The following is a 19,970-nucleotide window of genomic DNA, read 5'->3' as shown; positions in this document are numbered from 1 at the left end:
CAACATGGAGAAATGAGTAAGAGGTTTAAGGTTGACAAGAAAAAAACCCTCAATTTCAGAGGCCAGATGAGCACCAGTTTCAAGCACTGGCGTGTAAAGCCATATGCATAGATATGGAAAACCACAGATAGAAGAGAGATTAACCCAACCTACACAAGTATGATAGAAAAAGACCTGAGGGTCAAAGAGACTATATATGTAACCAAGAAAGCAGTACGTGCTGTTACTATGAAAGCAATCTTTTTGTAATTGCTGGCACTGGTAAGATTCTTGTTAGGGTCACAGATCTTGATTTCTATATTTTAAATGAAGAAGGAATCTATAAAGGAGGAGAAAATTAGGCAAAATAAGAAATTATTTAAAGGGAAGAAAATAAGCTGAAGAATTCAGTATTGCTTTATTTGTAGGAAACTAAAGGATGATGCTTTTGGTATTACTTTCAAATATAGAAAGTAAGTTTTTTGATTCATTGTGAAGAAAAACTTCCTGATCAAGGAAATAAGTTAAAAAACCATGCAACTAGAGACGAGGGTGACATCCTTGCACTGTGCATATAGTATTTTCAAAAGTAGACATTCATTTGGAAAACAGTCTGGTAGTTCCTCAAGCAATTAAGCACAGAATTACCATAAGATCCAGCAATTCCACTGCTAGACATACACCCATGAGAAAACATGCGCTCACAAAAACATGTACACGTATGTTCATAGCAGCATTATTCATCATAGTCAAAAAGTAGAAATAATAGAAACAATTCAAATATCACCTGACAAATGGATAAACAAACATGTGGCGTATCTATACAACAGAATGTTATTCATCAATAAAAAGAAATGAAGTACCAATACAAACCACACGGATCAACCTGGAAAACATCGTTCAAAGGGAAAGAAGCCAGTCACAGAAGGGCCACATATTTTATGATTGCCTTCATATAACATGTACAGAATAAAGAAATTAATGAAAACAGAAAGTAGGTTGACGGTTGCCTAGGTCTGGAGCAGAGAGTAGGAGGAATGGAGAGTGACTACTAATGGGTACAAGATTTCTTTTTGGATAGAAACTACTCTAAAATTAGACTGTGGTGATGGCTGCACGACTCTGTAAATATACTAAAAACCACTGACTTCTACACTTTAAAAAGGCAAATTTTGTGGCATGTAAGTTACACCTCAATAAAGCTATTACATTGTTTTAAATTCACCTGGACTGAAAGGGTCCATTCACCTGGACTGAAAGGGTCTAAGTGTAGACAGGCTGAGGCAAAGAATGTACCATGAGACCTCTCACCAGCTCTGGAAAACAATTTTTCTATGACTTAGACCCATGAAGATACCAGACTTATGTGATCCAGACTAAACAGATTGGATGTTTACAATGGTCACAAATACCTCTTCATAGAGACCAGAAGGGCAGATGCTTTACTCTGAGCGCACTACTGGAAACCAGTTAAGACTCAACTTTTACTGTCCAGAAATGAAAAGTCCAAATGTAGAATCCAAGCCACATGCCCCCATTCCTAAATGACTGTCTTTTACTCCAATTTTCGTATCCTATCTTCCTACTGACACTCTCGCAATCCCTCACATAAAGAAGACAATGTGATCTTTTAAAATGTAAACCAGAACATGCTACTCTTCCTTTGGTATTTAACGTGAAGTCCAAATATTTACCTTCTCCTGTAAGTCTCACAAGAGCTGACCCCTGCTTCCCTCTCCACTCTTACTTTTACCCACAGGCTCCAGTCACAATGGAGCTTTTATCGTTCCTGGGGTGCAAAACGTGTTTCCATCTTAAAGCCTTTGCGTTCATTAGCTATGCCCTCTGCCAGAAATGCTCTTCCTCCTGAATCTATGTGGCTGGATGCTTTCTTCTCTTTACTAAAGGCTCACCATCTAATTAGCATGTCAATCCCATACAAGCATACTGTTTTCTCCTTGGTGCTTTATCATAAAATAGCTGTTCAATATTTTTTGAAAGAACGAAGAATGACCTCTTCACTTTGAGGAACTATGATATTCACCTCCTATAACAACCCTGTGGGATCCCCACCTTATAAATGGGGTAGTAGAGATATGATCTATAAGAGGCTACGTAACACGCAGAGGTGGATTTTGTCCTGTGTGAGGATAATTGAGTGCTTCTCCCTATATTTTCCCATCTCTCCTTTGCTAAAAAGGTTGTCAGGCTTTGTATCTCCTTGTCTTAGGGACTGCCTCTGGGTTGTTTGAGGGCAGGGGCTCTTCCTGTATTTGTATCTCTTTCCTGTATTTCTTCTCGTTAAAGAGCTGATGCTAGTATCTGGAGGGGAGAGACAGGAGGGGCATGCCTTTGACAGACATCAGTCTGAAAAGGAAAATGACCGAAGACTGAGAATGAGACTGGAGTCATGGAGAAGCATGTTCAGTGTATTGCAATGACTCAATAGAAAGCAAGGCTTCAAAGGGATACGGTCCTAGGTATGACTCAAAAGGCCACAGCTATCTTGCTTTAGCACAGTTTCACCTCTCTGGGCAAGTTAGAGGGGTTAGAAATAGAAATAGAAATCTAAGAGTTTAGTAGGATTTAGACCACAGTGGTCAGTGTGACCATGACAAATGGAGGGAAGAAAGCCATATCCCCTGGTATTGATGCTATGTTATCTCCCCTTTGAGGCTGCAAAACAATCAAGCAAAAATGAGAATCTTCTGTTTTCCTGGAAAAAAAAAATCAGAAATTTGGGTAAATACCTGAACAAGCCAACATGTACACTAGGAATCTATTCATACCCACCCAGGGTAGAGCAAGCACCTGTTCCAGGACTGAAGGAGAGAAAGGCGGCTAAAGGTGTGAGGCACCCTGCAGAGAAATCAGAGCCAGCACCTCCTATGTAGTGCACCGAAGAAGGAAGACAGGTGTGTGCTTTTAAATAGGAAGGCAATTTGGTTTTCTTAGCTGTTGGTTCAGAGGTGCCAAGTTAAGGATAAATCATTGCCATTTTCCAAAGTGTACCTGAAGGGAACTGGCAAGTCAGTCAATGACCTGTCAAGGGATAAGCCACCGGGGAGTGTTATCCTCTCAGTGAGGCTCACTGGGTAACTGACAGGGCTCTGCTTCATTGGTTTGTCTTTCCTTGGCATCCGAGGACTTGCTCTGGCCTCGGGTTCCAGCTCCTTCTCCTGAGTCACCACAGCCTCCCTAGCGGAGGCCATGTTGTCCTCACCCAGGGAGACAGAAATTTTCTGTTCATATCACCAGCCCTCTGGAGGAGGCAACTAATCTCCTTCACCAAGTGGAGGGAAAACAGGACTCTGCCAATATTTAACTGGTTAAACAGCTTAAGTGAAATCCCAGCTAGGCTAACATGAGAGCATTAAGTGTTTAAGCAAGATTTATGAGGTGGCACATTCCTGAGCAGTCAGGGTTACCACCATAGTCTAGGTATCAGTGGACTGAAAACTGCAGATGGTTCCAATCATTCAGTTGGAATTTCCATAAAATAGTACTTTCCTGTCTTCAGAAATCCTGATAAATCCCAAACTTTCTCACCAACATGAATAAACAAAGAGTTAAACATACACTCTCATTCTGCCTTTGCTGGGTTAGTTTTTTCCGCCCTCCCTCTTGGCACTTCACTAGAAGCTCCCATGTCTGGTCTGTCTCAGCACGCCAAGCTCCAGGTGTGCTGCCTCAGGCAGGGCACCCCTCTGGTTATTCCCTAAATGAAGCTGGGTATCCAGCTGCCCAAATATCAGACTATGGTACAAGGAGCGCGTGAGACTCCTGCCCCTCCAACAAGCCGGACTCCTTGGGCTTCTGGGAGGAGCCCAGCAGAAAGGCAGATATAGGCCCAGTCTCTGCCCTTTCTCCTGAGAGATGCCTCCATGGGAATGTTTTGTAGACATGACAAATGGAACCTAGCCAGAAACTGACCTCCTGTTCTCTTCCAAAAGGGCCCCCTGTACCAGACACATCTTTCTCTTAGGGGTACCCACTCTCATTTCCAATTCCCAATCTAAAATTCATCAAGTCATCAGACTTCCTTCACCTTCATTTCCTATACTCATTCTACCACATCTAAGAGGTTTCCATTTGTGGAGCTCTTTCACTGTCTCTCCTTTCCCATACTCCCAGATTCAAGAACATGGCTTCTCTTTCATTCTCCTGCAGGCTATATCCAACTTCTTTCTCCCAAGCCCACGACCAGGTGACTCTTCATCATCTACTTTCCACTGTTTTTTGGAAAAACAAATATTTTATCAGGCAACAAGTATTTTTTGAGTTCCTACTATGTGTTGGATACTATTCTAGGTACTGAGTATAAATTGGAAAAAAAAATGCAGTCAGTACCATTTTGGAGGTTACATTTATTAGTGGAGGGATCACAATATAAACAAATATACAGCAAATCAGATGTTGGCAAATGGTGTGGGGGGTGGGGAATGAAAACCTGTGATCAGGGAAATAGGGAACACTAGGAAGGAAATACTACTATTGTATATTGGGCTGTGAAAGAATGCCCCCCTGGGAAGTCAGTATTGTAGCAGACTTGAAGGAAATGAATGAGTGTGTGCATGAGTCATGGGAATATCTGGGAAAGGAGTAGTCTGTGTGTAGGGAGAACTGAATGGTACCAAAGCCCTGAGGCAGAGGCAGATGTGGTGTGTTCCAGGATCAGCGAGGAGGCCAGTGTAGCTGGATGTGTATGAAAGGGCAGTAGGCAATGGGGACTGAGAAGGAGCAAAGGGCAAAGCCATCTAGTGTGGGTTCTTGTAGGCTGCTGTAAGGCCTTTAGTGTTTACTCCAAGAGTGAGACTCAGAACCTCTGGGGGGTTTGGAGCAGAGATCTCATTAGAATTTTAAAAGAATTACTCTAGCTACTTTATTGAGAATAAGGGGGAAATAGTGAGACAAGGGAGCCCAGTGGGGAAGCCATTACAGTAGTGCTGGTTGAGAGATGATGATGGCCTAAACTAAGGCTTAGTGGCAGAGGTATTGAGAAATAGATTTTGGAAATATCTTAAAGGTACAGCAGTAGGACCTACTGATCAATTAAATGTAGGCTGAGAGATAAAGCAGGCTCCAACATCTTTCATCTAAGCAATTGAAAGACTGGAATATTCATTTATTGAGATGTGGAAGATGGGAAAGAAAGCTGATGTTGGGGTGGGAGTGGTGAAAATCAGGAATTTGTTTCTGGACAAGTGAATTCTGAGATGCTTTTCAGGTTGCATGGCAATGTCAAATAGGCACTTGGAATATGAGAATATGGAGGTCCAAGAGGCTGGGTCTAGATTATGTACATCTGGGAGCTCTTAGCATATTGATGGCATTGATGGGACCAGTGAGATCACTAAGGAGGGAGTGCATGTGACATCCGGTAAGGTGAGAAATGGCTCTGAGGATATCTCAGTGTATACAGAGAACAAAAGCCCTTTGCTCCTTAGGCTGCTTCCCCAGGCTGACCCTGGCTGTTCCAACACCCTGTCTTTCCTTCTGCCCGATAACTACACCAGTTATTACTTTCATCCTCCCTTCACTGAGCCCCAGGCACACCTTACACATTTTTTATTCTAAGCCTCAACTGCTACCTATCTTAAAAGGTCCAATTCAAATCCTACCTTTATTTATTTATTCACTCACCAAATATTTTTTGAAAATCTACAGTGTTGGATGCCAAAAATATAGCAATGACAAAGAAATCATTTTCCAGAAAGCCTTTCTTTACCCCTTGTCTAACTGCCCTTTCCTTGATTTTCTACAGCAACCAAACCCAGACACTTTCATTGGCCCTGACTATGGGACAAGCTCTGTGATAGGCACTAGGACAAAATCAGAAATAAGAAATGATCACAGGTTATTGGAAAAGCAGGCAAGTAAATGTGAAATCACAAAAAAGCATGTTGCTTGCTATGGTAGGAGAATGCACTGTGGTAGGCAGAATAATGCCCCCTGCCTTCCACCAAAGATGTCTACATCCTAATGCCTAGAACCTGTATGTTACTTTGCATGGCAGCAGGGAAAATAAGATTACAGGTGAAATTAAGTTTACTCATCAGCCGACCTTAAAATAGGGACCTTATCTTGGGTTCAATGTGATTGCCGAGTGCTTAAAAGTGGAAAGAGGCAGAAGGGAAGAGTCAGAGAAAGATGCGTGACTGCAGAAGTAATGTTGTGGGCTTTGAAGATGGAGGAAGGGAACCACACACTACAGAATGGAGGTGACCTCTAGAAACTGGACAACACAAGGGAATGGGTTCTCCCCTAAAGCCTCCAGAAAGGAATACAGCCCTGTTGGCATCTTGAATTTAAAAGCCCCATGAGTCCCGTGTTGAACTTCTGAACTACAGACCTCTAACACAATAAAGTTATCTGGTTTTTAGCCACCAAGTCTGTGGTAATCTGTTAGGTTAGCAACAGGAAACTAATATGGCGCTCCATGGCCACTTAACTCTTTCAAAGGTGTGTAGTATCTCCCCAATATTGCCCATTTCCAAAGATGAGAAAAAGTGAAAGTACCTTTTAAAATTCCCTCTGTTAATGCTCCCATTAGTCAGGGTTCTTTGGCTGCAAGCAACAGAAAACTTAGTAAGGTTTTTCTTAAGCCAGGAAACTGGCTCACCAAATGGAAAGTTTTGGGGTAGGTCTAGGGTCAGGCACAGCAGAAAAGAGGTGGTCAGGTGGTGCTGATGTCAAATATCCATCTCTCCTCTGTTCTTTCCTCTCTGCTCACACGATTCTCAGATGGGCTGTTTCTACATGCTGGCAGAGGTGTTCAACGGCAGCTCCAGGTTTATGTTCCACAGGCTTAGCAACTCCAAAAGAAAGAGGGTACCTTTTTTCTCAGTCCTAGAAGTTGACACTCGCTGGCTTTATATTGTGTTGTCTGTCTGACCCTGATCTAATCATGGTGGCCAACAGGGTTCCCGAGGCTCACTGCCAGACCTGGGTCATGTGCCCATCCTCCAGAGATCAGGAGCAGGGTCAGAACCGAGCCCAGTGTGTGGAGAGGATGAGGAGGGTCCGCAGTGACCTTCCTGACCCTATAATGCCAGAGCAGGAAACAGGTGCCAGAAGCAGGATATCAGGAAAGTAAAAGGACTATACACTCAGAAAGACTTAGGTTCAAATTCCATCTCTGTCCTTTATTAACTAAGTATCTATCAGTAAGTCTTATTACCTTTCAGAGCTTTGGTTTCCTCATAAGCAAAGTTATGTAATAGTATTTGCCTCATTGAGCACTTTTTAAACCAGATCATGTGCATAAAACTGCCTAGCACTGTGCCTGGTGTGGACAAAGTGCTCAGGAAATGTAGGTTCCCTTCCCTCTTCGCATATAGTGAAGATGAGTGTCCTACAGCCAGACAGCCTAGAGTACCTCTACCCCACCTCATATTCCACTCATCTCCAGAAAGCCTTACTTGTCGCTCCTTAATGCCATCTTGAGTCTAGCTCTTCAGGGACATCTCAGAATTCTTCATCTTCTCTAGCTAAAGGGGAATTCTCCTCAGTTACTTATTTAGAAGCAATGACTCCCTGCACTCCTTCAAGATTTCTCTCTCACAGAATATATTTGCTAGGGCCTAATCTGCAATGGAAGGAAATGCAAGAGCCAACGTGCACACAGAGCTTCTACTTTCCACCAACTCAAAGCATGCCAGTGCCCTGGAGAGGAGGGAATGCTGCTTGTACTCTGAGGTGGAGAAAGCAAAACTCAGAGTGGCTACAGAATTTACTAAAATTTCAGCAAGTCAATAGCAAAGCTGGGAATGGATATTTACAACCAAACTCGGGTACTTCTCCAAGTTATCAAACTAAGGAAAAACCCATTCATTATCTCACATCTTACCTCAAGCTATCACTACCCACATCAAGTGCTAAAATAGGATTGGCAGAGCCCTGCACAGAATTCCAACCAGTACTAGTCCATTTCTATAAAGACTCAATAAAGAAAGACTTGATAAAGACAAACTAGGGAAGAGGTAAAGAGGGTGTCTCCAAGTCCTTAAGACCCATCACTAGTTTTTTTATTTTGTCTGTTCTTTTATTTCTGGTGTTATTTTATATATTGGCTAAGGCGCCCTCAACTCTAGACCTCAACTATTCCTGGCGGCTAAGTATTGTAACGCCCTCTGAGCCTTGATGGAGAGAGTTTTCCTCATCACCCACATGTAGCCAGAAGATAGAAAAACTTCTAAAAATTCCATTCCACTAGAATCCAAGTGGAAAATCACATTGCAGCCCTGTTTCCAAGCCAATAAAGATGAACAATCCAATAGTGGGGAGGGTAGGAGGAGAGCGGGGAGACTTTGGGAGAGAATGAATAGAGGGAAAAAGAAAAGAAAACCCTAAAGCTATCTTCAAATGGCAGGGGACAAAATGAAATTAAGTTGCCCAGACGCACAGAATGAAAACATTATTTAGTCATTCCCTGAAATCTTCAGGCATAAATAATAGGTTCCATCTTAGCCTAACCCAACTCAGCATGGATCCCATTCACAGGTCCACTTTAAAAAAATCTCTGAAGACATCATTAAATCACCCTAACCCTGCTTCCAAAGGAAAATGCTAAGTAATGAAATTATATTAATAGAAAGATGTGGGTCACAAACAACGGAAGGCTGTAGAGTGAATAGCATCCTTCTACAGACCTTTAGGGGGAGACTGTGAAAACGGCGGGTTTTGCTCTTATAGAAAGGAACGCTCAGTTTGCTTACTGAGCCAGCCTTCATTTTTGGTGTTTTCCTCCTGAGGCAGCAGGAGGATTTGTGAGGTCTTATTTTGCATACTTAGCCTCACAGAAGGAAAGCAATATGGTGTACCATTGGGGGGGAAATGACAGCAGTCTACACATATGAAGCAAAAATTGAATCGAAGCATTACCATGTGAAACTTCCATCAAAAACTGAGTTAGATTCATGTTCAGACAGGTTGAAGTTTGGCAGGGAGGGTCATAGCTTCACTTATTTCTTTCTGAGCCACAGCAGATTCTATGGCAGTTCTTAACACTTCTGACCCTACCTCCTTTGGGGACTTTTTTCTCTGTGTTGTGAAAATACCACACTCTCAAAATAGTTTCTCCTACACCTCTTTTGACAGATCTGCTTAATTTCCGAAGGGGGTGACTCTTCTCTTCTTGATGTTCCACAAGCATTTGATCCAGGCTCTTTACTGGGCTCACTCTCCTTAGGTGTTCTGGTCTGTTCTCATGACCCCAGTTGCCATCCTTGTACTCAGGGATGTCTTCCCTGAGTTTCAGAGTTTTGTAATAGCTGCTTCATTGTACATCTCCACTCTGGTTCCTCAATGCAGCATGCCCTTCAAATTCTTTAACTTCTCTTCCCAAACTGCCATGTTTTTGGCACTTTGGCCTCAGTGAATAGACCAACTGTAATAAAAACTGGGTGACATCCTTAACATCTACTTGCCCATTCCCTGCCTCTATTTAACACTGAGGTCCTGTCTATTGTATCTTCTAAATATATATTGAATCAATCCACCTTACATATTCATTCTGCCACCATCCTTGTCCAAACTATGACATCAGGAGGAGTATAGAATAGAAGAGAAATGTCCCTGGAGCCAGGGTTTACATTATAGCTCTACCGCATGCTACCTTGGGCAAGTCATTTAATCTGTTTATGTTTCTCAACTGTAAACAGAGATGGTAATGCAACAAGCCTCACAGAGTTGCTGTACCAATTAATGACAATACATGTGAAGGCTGAAAAGAGTGCCCAGCACATGGTTAGCTCAAGAAAGTATTAGTTGTGGTTACCTAGATTATCATTACTATTATTACTGTTTTATTATCACCCACCTTGATAACTGAATCTCTCACATAACTTCATCTCCGTATATTCACGAATACTTCTCTCCAATGTTTTCTTCACGTTTTCTTCAAACTCTTCTTCAAGCAAGAGTTATGGTTCCTAAAGGCAAATCCTATTAGGACACCAGCTTGATTATTCAATTTCCCTCAGGGTAAAGTCCAACTCCCTTAACCTAACTTAAGAGGCTCTTCAGTGCCTAGCTCTTCTCTGCACCTCTCTTGCAACTAGTGCTTTCTGACATCTCTGGTCTTCTCCACATGACTGAAATACTCTTCCTCTTCTACACAGATAATTCCTGCTCTCCTGTAAATTCTCCACTGGGTGCCCCTTGTCTCTGTTGGGGAATTATCACTGGAAACAAAATCTTCTCACAGCCTAGAAAACCTCCTCACAAAGGCAGCAGAGACAGAAAACAGTTTTATTATTAAAGAAACATTAAACCAGAATGTGATGTGCACCGCAGGCAATCCCCCAAGAGACTACAAGGACAGGAAGAATTCTCATCCTTGTGGTAGCCAAGCAGATACAACCCATTAATACATGTTTTCAAGATAAATAATAACTAGTCCACAAGTAAGGGAACAGCACCATTTGTCACACAGAGTGAGCCCTAACTTTACCTTGTAAGTGGGGTGACCATCTGTGTTAGCCTATTGGCTTCATCCAGACGAAAGACAAATTTCTAATATCTTTATAAAGGGAAACAGTTTTGCAATTGGAACAAAGCACCCATCAAAATTAGGCTCCTACCCTCCCACAGACACTGGACTACTGGGGTGCCACCTCCCTTGATGTGTACATTTCAAGGAGATGGATCCCAAGTCCTTGACAAAGACATTCCTGGTCATAAAGCTGACAACAGGCCTATCTAGTTTTCAAAAAGAATTTTTGTTTTTGTTTTGTTAAGAATTTATATACATTTCAAAGAGGAGAAAATAATTACAATTTTTCTAAGGTAAATGCTCTGAGAAAAAGGAAGACACAAAAATTTCTTCCCTTATTTCCAACAGGGAAGATTAAGTCTCTTATTATTCATTTGTATTTGTCCTTACCAGGATAGGTTATGAGCCTGCCATGTCTGCTTAAAAAGCACCCTTTCCTTCCCCTCTTTTGCACTTGAAGCAGCCAGTCAGTATTTAGTTCATTAAATATTTAATGAGTACCTACCAGGTGCCAGATACTGGCCATACTGTGGTTAACAAACTGACATGATCTTACCTGAATGAAGCTTACATTACGTAAGGAAGTTAGACAAATAAATACATAAATAACTGTATAATTAAAAATGTGATAAGTATAAAACAAATATGCTGCTTTCAAATAGAAACATTTTGTTCAAGAACCAATTAATTTCTGAATAAATGCATTTCCAGAGCTCTATAACTTAGGGATGAGCAATTGCTTGGACAAATAAAAAGTAAAAATTAAGAATGGAATTGATCTCGGGGTGGCTCCGTGGCTCGTTGGTTGAGTGGCCAACTCTGGGTTTCAGCTGAGATCATGATCACAGTCATGGGATCGAGCCCCACATTGGGCTATGCTCTGACCTTGAACCCTGCTTGGGATATTTGTTCTCTCTCTCTTTCTCTTTCTCTCTCTCCCCACCCCCTCTCCCTGCCCCTCTCTCCTGCTCATACTCTCTAAAATTAAAAAAAGAAAATTAAAAAGGAATAGAATTGATATCTAGCCCCCACAAGAGAGTGACTGCATGTAATGTGGACTGAATGGATTGACAGTAAGGAAATTAGTTCATTGCTGCCATTGTCTGCAGCCCTCTTTACAGGATAGAAGGATGGTGTAAACAAACTTAAAAAGTGAAATATTATCAGTGCTGATCCAAGTTCAGGCAGTCGAGTTGTGTGGCTTTAAAACCAGTGTTCTATTTCCTAGGACATTAATTAGGAGAAATATTCAATTCTCTAGATGTTGTTTGACTGGTAACCTCAACCCAGACCATATATTTCATTGCAGGTGACTTGTGAGAAAGGGCTGAAAATTAGAGATTTACACGAGAGAGAGAGAGACAGAGAGAGAGAGAAAGGCAACACCATAGCCAATTCCAGGTGGCCTATTTCCAAGGGCCCTACCTCTCTGGGCAACATCTGCACCTCATTTTTACTCCCATCCTATATCTCAGCCAAAAATATGTCTCACTGCTCTGAAGATAAATTCCATTCTGCTCTATGCCCTAATCTAACATATATATTTTTTAAATGTTAACTCTGATCCAGCCAAGAAGGCTCCCTCCTTGGAAGATGTAAGGGTGACATAAACAACTCCTTTGAAGCTGACTTTGGTTGTCTGGTGGAACAGCTTTAAAGACGAACACCAGGGGTATTTATCTCTGAAATTACAGTAGTGACCTCCAGCTCTTATTTAGTGGGCATGGGAAGGAAGAATCCAAAGAGAAGCATGATTTTGTGTTTATCAGAATCACCTACAGATACTACAGTTTCTAATTCAGTAGGAGCCTGAGAATCTGTATCTCTAACAATTTTCCAAGTGATGCTAATGCTACTGCTCTAGGGACCAAACTTTGGGGAAAAAAAACCACTGTATGATGTTAACAGTTGCTAATCTTGACTGCCATTGGAATTATCTAGAGTGCTTTTTTAAAATACTGATGTTGGAGTACTACACTGGACCAATAAAATCAGAATCCCTTGGGATAGGGCCAGCCATCTGCATCTTGTAAAGTGGCACAGAGAAACCAGGGTTGAGACAACTATTTTAGATAAATACCTGGAGAAAGAAAGCAAAGTCAGGGCACCTGGATGGCTCAGTCGGTTAAGTGGCCAACTTCCAACTCAGGTCATGATCGCACAGCTCAAAGGCTCATGAGTTCGAGCCCTGCATCGGGCTCTGTACTGACAGCTCAGAGCCTGGAGCCTGCTTCCAATTCTGTCTCCTTCACTCTCTGTCCTTCCTCTGCTCGTGCTCTGTCTCTCTTTCTCAAAAATGAACATTAAAAAAATTAATTAAAAAAAAAGAAAGCAAAGCAATGAGGAGAAAAGTAGAAAGGGTAGTGTGTGAACATCAATGAACATCCTCTCTAAACATGTGGGAAGGTATAAAGTGGAATGACAGCATGGTAGATATGATAATATGGTCCAAGCTTCTTCTATGAAAGATGGAGCAGTGAAGGGGAGTGATTTGTCCAACATTTCAAAGCAGATTAATGATTAATTTGGATGTGAGCCCACGTTCTCCTAAGTTCCAGTGATTTGTCCTCTCACCAAACTTAGATTTCACCTCTGACATTCTTCAAAACACTTATGAGATATTCATCCTCAGAGATTGGCAAAAAAGACATAAGAATACTATGTGATAACTCCCATGCTGTGGGATCAGGAACACCAAGGTGGGTCACTTAGTTCAGTCTAATAGGGTAAAGTCATCAGCCAGCATTAACTAATGGAGAGCAAAGGGCAGTTCAGAGAGAAAGGAACAAGCCAAAATATAGAAGATGGTTGGTGAGGAATGTGCCAATCTTTCAGAAGAGCTGCAGCATAAAGAGAGAAGCAGGTAGGGCTCAGATCAAAAAGGACCAGATCTTAAAGGTAAAAGGGAGACACTGCACTTTAAATAGTGAGTATGAAATAACAGAATAAGATTTGCATTTTAGATATTTCACTTTGTCAGTAGTGAAGTTGGTTTGAGGAGAGCTAGTCTGCAGGCAGGAGAATGCTTAAGGTACTGCTGAAACAGTTCAGGAGATATGTAAGGATAAAACTTAGGGACTAGGAAGAAACAATGGATTTGAGAGACTTTGAGAACTGAATACCCCAAGATTTAGTGATTGATTTGAGATGGCATATGGGAGAGGTGGGTGGATTGAGCATGATGCCCACTGCTCTGGACTGATCAAGGAGCAGCAGTTGCACTGAGAACTGAAGGGTCTGTAGTTTATCCAAGTGGAGATGTCTAGTATCTGCTGGACAAGAGAAAAACTGTTTACAATTCCCATTCAGAGAGAAAGTTAGAATCACAAGCAATGCAATCATGGACACTTGGGGGGATGCCAGCATTTCAGGGAAAGGCAGATAAGATGGGTCAATTAAAGAGAACAAGCCTGTAGTGGAACAAAAGTACTCATGTATGAGTCAGCACCCCTCTACATGGCTTTTCCTCTATTTCTCATCCATGCTTTAAGAAGAAACCTGTATTTGGCCTCTCATTTCTTGTTTCTTCCCCTTTCCAAAATAGTAGAGAAACAAAAGGCAAGCAAATCAATATAATAAAGAGATGGATGAAAAAGAACCTCCCATCTAGAGCTCCAGAAGAGAATTTTGGAGACTGTGGTATGAGAGGATCCAGATCAGCTGTGTGATTTAAGATTTAAGGAAACTTATGAGTATTCTAGGAGTCTTTGGTAAGTGTGGTGAATCAGATTCCCTTTAATATTCTTTGAGGGATGTAAGGCTAAGTTGCTTTTACCTGTTGCTCTGGGCATCTCTGAAAAGTCTCTGCATTGAGACTGAGCAACATGACATGACAGATTTACCAGAATTTTAAGAAGGAATCATCAGGGAGGTAGGAGGCACACAGGATAAAGTAATGCCACAGAAGCCAATGACACAAGGGAGCAGTCCACAGCCCTGTGTGTTGCTGAGAGATCAGATGAGCACAGTTAACTTCTGCCAATGTAGGTTTCGGAAGAGTTGAGAATCAGAAGTCAATGGGCCAAGAATAAATGGGAGATGACGAAGTAGGGCAATGAGTTCAATCTACTCTAACAAAAAGCTTGACTGATACAGAGAAGAATTCGAAGTAGCTCATGGGAAATAAGAAGACCATTTGAAGTGAAACATCAGTTTATGCATGTTCTAAGTGATTGATCTGAGCAGGTATTTTCAATTCAAATGCTTTGATTCTCTCTTGCTCAGTAGTCAGAGGCCAGCTCCTCTTCCCTGATGATTTAATCTCAGAGCCACTTCCCTCATTGTTGGTCAACCATACATTACTTTCATGGAATAATGCTAAAGGAGGAGTAGCAAATTAGAAAGAATTGGGCTTTTATTTGGAATTTGAATATTTGGAAGAGGACTTCCCATGTTTTGTCCTATGTACTCACTAGAGCAGTTTTGTTTGATTTTTTCTTTTTCTTTTTTTTAACTTAGAAAGTTCCCTTACAAAAATTACAGAACGTCAAAAATGAAGTCATCTGACTTCAATTCTCTTTTACTTAAAACGTTTTAAAGTATATCTACCTATTCAGTATACAGTAATTATGGTGTCCCTATACAGGCTAGCATTTGTGCATACTAGGTCTCGAGCTTATCCTGAATGAGGCAATAACTTCTTTAGAGAGGAAGATTTACCTATAAGGAGAAAAGTTAAACCCATGACCATCCTTACGTTCCTACTTGAAAATTCAAAACGCTCTTCTTTGATGATTTCTAGTCAAGATCAGCTTGCCTGAAAATAGATTTGACAATAGTGTGCTACAAAAGTAGCAAATTATCTTTAAATTATTGTAGTAGAGCTGACATTCTGCTATTAGACATCCATTTGTTAGGGTTTGGTATTTTCCTGCCTCAAAATGTCCGATTAGTGCTACACTAAATGTGATCTATAGAATAGGGGCCCAGGCCACACCAGGAATGTGTTAGAAATGCTAATTTTCCCATCTCACTCTAGATCTGCTGAATCGGAAATGCTGGAGGGTAAGGCCCAAGAATCTGCATTTTAACAAGGTCTCCATGTGATTCTCTGATCTGCTGAAGCGTAGGAAGTGCTGTTGTAGGCTCCTGGGACAGATCCCTGTCGTTTGTGTGTGACGTGTCTTCCTTTGCCCCTCCAGCTCCACAACCCTGCATTCTCAAGACCGCTGTGTCTTAAGAAGCTGATCTGTATTGATAATACCAGCAGTGTCCTCTGGGGTTTAACTGATAGAAGGCACCAAAAGGAGATGAACGTTCAAAGGGTGAGGGAGACATTTATTTTTCCCCAATGCCGTTCCCACAAGGTCATCAGGACCGTCAGATTCCTTTACTGCAGGTCATGGCTTCCTAACATCGGCCTTCTCTCCACAGCTCTCCCTGACTCAGTCTCCTCTCCCCTCTTCTTGCTTCCTGGTGCCAATGACTTGCCCACCACTATTAACAGCCCCAGGAAGCTGCAATGTCCTTTCTCTGTGATTCAACTCAATCCAACTGATAATATGTAAATAGTCATTTTATGATACTGTCTTCAAATCACCCAACTTAAGTGTGCCATCTGTTTCCCTTCAGGACCCTGACTGACAAAATCCATAGGTTCCCAATGCCTAGCATAAAGGTTAATAACTATTTACAGAATAAAGGAATATATATATATGAAAAGGAGTAACCCACCTCATGAACATCAGTTATTAGTAGCTTAGTGACTTTATAAGGTTTTTTAAATGCCATCCAACAGGCTAATTTGAAAACAGGATATGGATTTTGACAGGCATGATGTCCAGAGCACTGGCTTTGGCAAGTATCAGCATGAACACACCCCACTGCATTAAGTGGCAGGTGACTGATCTCAAAGAGCATCAAACTTCACTGCCCTCACCCTGTTTTAGTTTTGAACACAACCACAAAGGAGGGAAAGACATGGTAGACAATTCAAAAGTAATGAATAAACCTTCAGGAATTAGCAAGGATGGTTGGTGGGAAAAGAGAATCTTATGGCAATAAATTAAATCCTGGCTCTTAGGGGAGGTTAAAAAAAAAAAAAGTCTAACTGGTGAATGCTTAAGATGTGACAATATTAGGGACAAAACTCTAATGCTTGAAATGGTGCCATGCGTGTATCATTATTAAACAGGCCATTTTCTTTGATCAAAGAAGAGACCTACAAATATTACCATCCCTATCTTAATAGAATGGAATACTTATACTTGTTAACCAACCTATGGTACACTCCCTAGCCTTTGCCAGTATTGGAAACCACAGGGACTATGAATCAAAAAGCCTCAGAAAACTTAGCAGTTTGGGACCAGTGCACAACTCCTCCTCCATACTCCATCACCTGATTTTATTTCCCCCAGCTAAAGCACTTCTGTAAGCCATCTGTAAGCACTTATCACTGTACACACAAACACAAATAGACTATGGACATTGTTTAGAGTTATGATATCCTGGCTATGTATCCTATAGATTTTTAAAATTCTTTTCTAAGAGCAACTGGATTTACCAATTAGCTTATCCAAACAGACAATCCTGGGAAGTTTTTTGTGTTTTTTTTTTTTTTAAACAAAGTTTCCGTCTGCAGCATAATGTTGTTATACCCAGACTTGCTTCCCTCATCACTGCTTTCACCCAATGTTCCCTCAACACATCTTGATTCAACTCTTCAAATTTCTATTCTGGCTCACCACATGTCAAATCTTGCTAAGCAAATGGAGAAACAACACTCAACATATCTTTTCCTGTCAACGGCAACATCTGTGTTCAAGTCATTAAAGACTAGAACCTGCATTTCATCCCACTGTTTACTCTCATATTAAACTCCGCAAGGAATGTACAGAAGAACTTTCCCTTATTATTATGGACTGAGGTATGCAAGGGCTCAGAATCAGTGCTCTTGTGTTCAGTATCTTGTGCCTTGATTACTAATTAAAGTAACTAATCTCCAACTAATTCTTCAATCACATGGTGCATGTCTTGCCTGAGAGAATGCAAATTTAGCTACTCTGCCAGACACAGTATACCTTCTACTGAAGATGGGGAAATTGTAGTCACTAGTACGAAATGTCATCTTAAGTCATTTTAACCCCAGAATAGTAGTTTCTATATCTGTACCTAAGTTTTTATATATCTGTCTCTGCAAGGATTATTTCTACTTGAAGACACCGAGTGCCAGGAGATTCAAGTTCTCAAAGCAAAAAGTTACTAAAGCCAAAATATTTACTGTGCCCAAGAAATGACACCTAGTCCAGGAAGAAATGAAAACGTTTGGGTAGCTAGTAATTTGCAATATTTTGAAACCCATCTGAATAAATTGTGAATGAAGGAATCACCCCCTTCATCTAAAAAGCTTAGTAGAAGAGTTACTTTATGTACATTTGAAAGGAAGCCTTTGCGTTTTAAAAAATCAGTAGGAAAGAAATATTGACAACAGTTGGTTGTATGTGCAGGTTTCATCTCCTCAGTATATTCTATTCACTATATACTAAGTGACCATCATATCAGATTATTCTGTTGGAAAATTCAGTCACTTCAAACTCAGCAAACCCAAAATAGATCTGATCACTCCTCCCCTTCCACTATTCTCTTATCTTCATTGTTAGCTCTGTGAATGGTAATCTACTTACCCAGAGGCCCAAAGCAAAACTTCTACTTATCACACTCAGATCCTTCACTTTTTATTCTTCTCAACTGCCAATGACTTCATTTCGTTCCTCAACATTTCTCACCTGCGTGAGTGAAATACCCTTCTCATTAGTCTTTCTGATCCCAGACTATTTGCCTTTTCATTAATTCTCCATATGTAAGTCAAACTGGTTTTCTGAAAATACAAATATGATTCTTGGCTTAAATGTCTTCCAGTGGCTCTTCATAATCTTTCAGTGATTCTTCAAAAAATCCAAACCCCTTATTATGGCACACAAACTTCTTTATTACCTGGGTCCAGCCTATACCTTCAGCCTTTTTCTTGCTACTTTCCATCTCTCATTTATTCTCAAACTGTAACAAAGTAACAGTTTTTCTGAACAAGGCCTGGTGTCTCTCTCTCTGGCTTTCACATACTAGCTTGGATCTGTCTGAACTGAGACGTCTCTGACCCCAAAGCACATTTGGCAACGTTTGGAGACACTTTTGATTGTCAGGATTGAGAGGGGTACCACCGACACGTACAGGACAGCCTCCCTCAATAAAGAATTATCCAGCCCAAAATGTCAACAGTTCTCTGGCTGAGAACTTTAACTTGGCCCCTCTTCCACTGTGTGACAGAAACTAATTATTTATGGTATTTATTCTTCATCTTTCAGTAATCAAACCTCCCAAGTTTTAGCTGGGCACACAGAATCTTATCTGGACTATATTCCCCAGCTTCTACTGCACCCAAGTGTAGGCATTTGTGTGAACCCAAGTCAGTTACCCTTGGAAAGGCTCCCTGTAAGCTGACTCTTGGCTGGCATCTGGAAACTCAGATGTCAGGAGAGTTGCCACCAGTCCCTGTAAAGAGTGGCTCACTGTGCCCAAATTGCATTATTTTAATGCAATTTTATATATATTATATATATTTTATAATATATATATTAATATATATTTTATATATATTTTATATGGGTTATGCTGAACACCTGCTTTGATTGTAATAAATCCTGGCCATGAATAAGGCTATATGCTGAGACCTATTGACACTTCTAGTGACTCACTAACACTAGCAAGAAGTCTGGGGACACCTAACAAAACATGCAACTAAGTTCTGGCCAGTGAGAAGTGAATAGAAGTCAACTTCTGGGTCACATCCTTTAAATAAATTGTTGGCTCTTCTTCTTTCCCCTCCCCCTACAGCTGGATTGTTGATGTAGTACTCACCAGTCAACTTCAGTCAGGTGGAGAATGACCATATCCTAGAGCAGAGATTGGCAAACTTTTTCTGTGAAGAGGTCATATGGTCTGCATGGAAACTAATTATCTCTGCCATTGTAGCATTAAAGCCACCACAGACAATACTTAAATGAATGTGTTTAGCTGTGTGCCAATAAAACTTTATTTACAAAAACAGGAGGTGGGTTATTTTGCCTGTGGGTCATAATTTGCCAATGCCTGCCCTAGAGGACAGAGATAGATGTTAAGAGATAATTCTCCATGTATTTAACTTTTCTGCTGATCTGGTGAGCAAAGGCATTGACTACCTTTGTTCCAAATGTGGGTTTTTTTTTCCTTCTTTTCAAGGACATCGTGTTGCAAACATCTTTAGAAGATATAGTATCTCCATCCAGAGCGAAGGACAAGTCTGTTAACTATCCAGGATAATAAAGATAATGTCTTCCTTTGGGGTAAGAGTCAGATGGACGTAATGTCAATTATGAAAGATTTGGTTTCCTAAATATGGGGTTCCTCTCTTGTAAAGTAACTGTCCACTGTTACAAGTATCTCCTGCCCCTTTTAGGGTGCCCTGAGAGATTTGGGACTCAGGTAACAGGAGCCAATGCCGATACTCTGACTGCTGCTACTG

General features: G+C 41.0%; 2 long non-coding RNA genes across 2 annotated transcripts in view; one reads left to right on the top strand and one right to left on the bottom strand.

Annotated features, from left to right (window-relative positions):
- LOC113603343 (uncharacterized) overlaps positions 1 to 19,970 on the bottom strand; it is a 144,192-nt gene that overhangs the window by 108,209 nt on the left and 16,013 nt on the right. The window lies entirely within an intron of this gene.
- On the top strand, positions 14,018 to 19,486 carry LOC113603346 (uncharacterized). The gene is made up of 3 exons (XR_003424917.2): positions 14,018 to 14,184; positions 15,616 to 15,738; positions 19,304 to 19,486. It is a non-coding gene; the product is annotated as an uncharacterized LOC113603346 (long non-coding RNA).

Source organism: Acinonyx jubatus, chromosome A1 (assembly GCF_027475565.1).
Source record: "Acinonyx jubatus isolate Ajub_Pintada_27869175 chromosome A1, VMU_Ajub_asm_v1.0, whole genome shotgun sequence".
Classification (NCBI taxonomy): domain Eukaryota; kingdom Metazoa; phylum Chordata; class Mammalia; order Carnivora; family Felidae; genus Acinonyx; species Acinonyx jubatus.
This window is presented reverse-complemented; position numbering and strand designations above follow the sequence as displayed.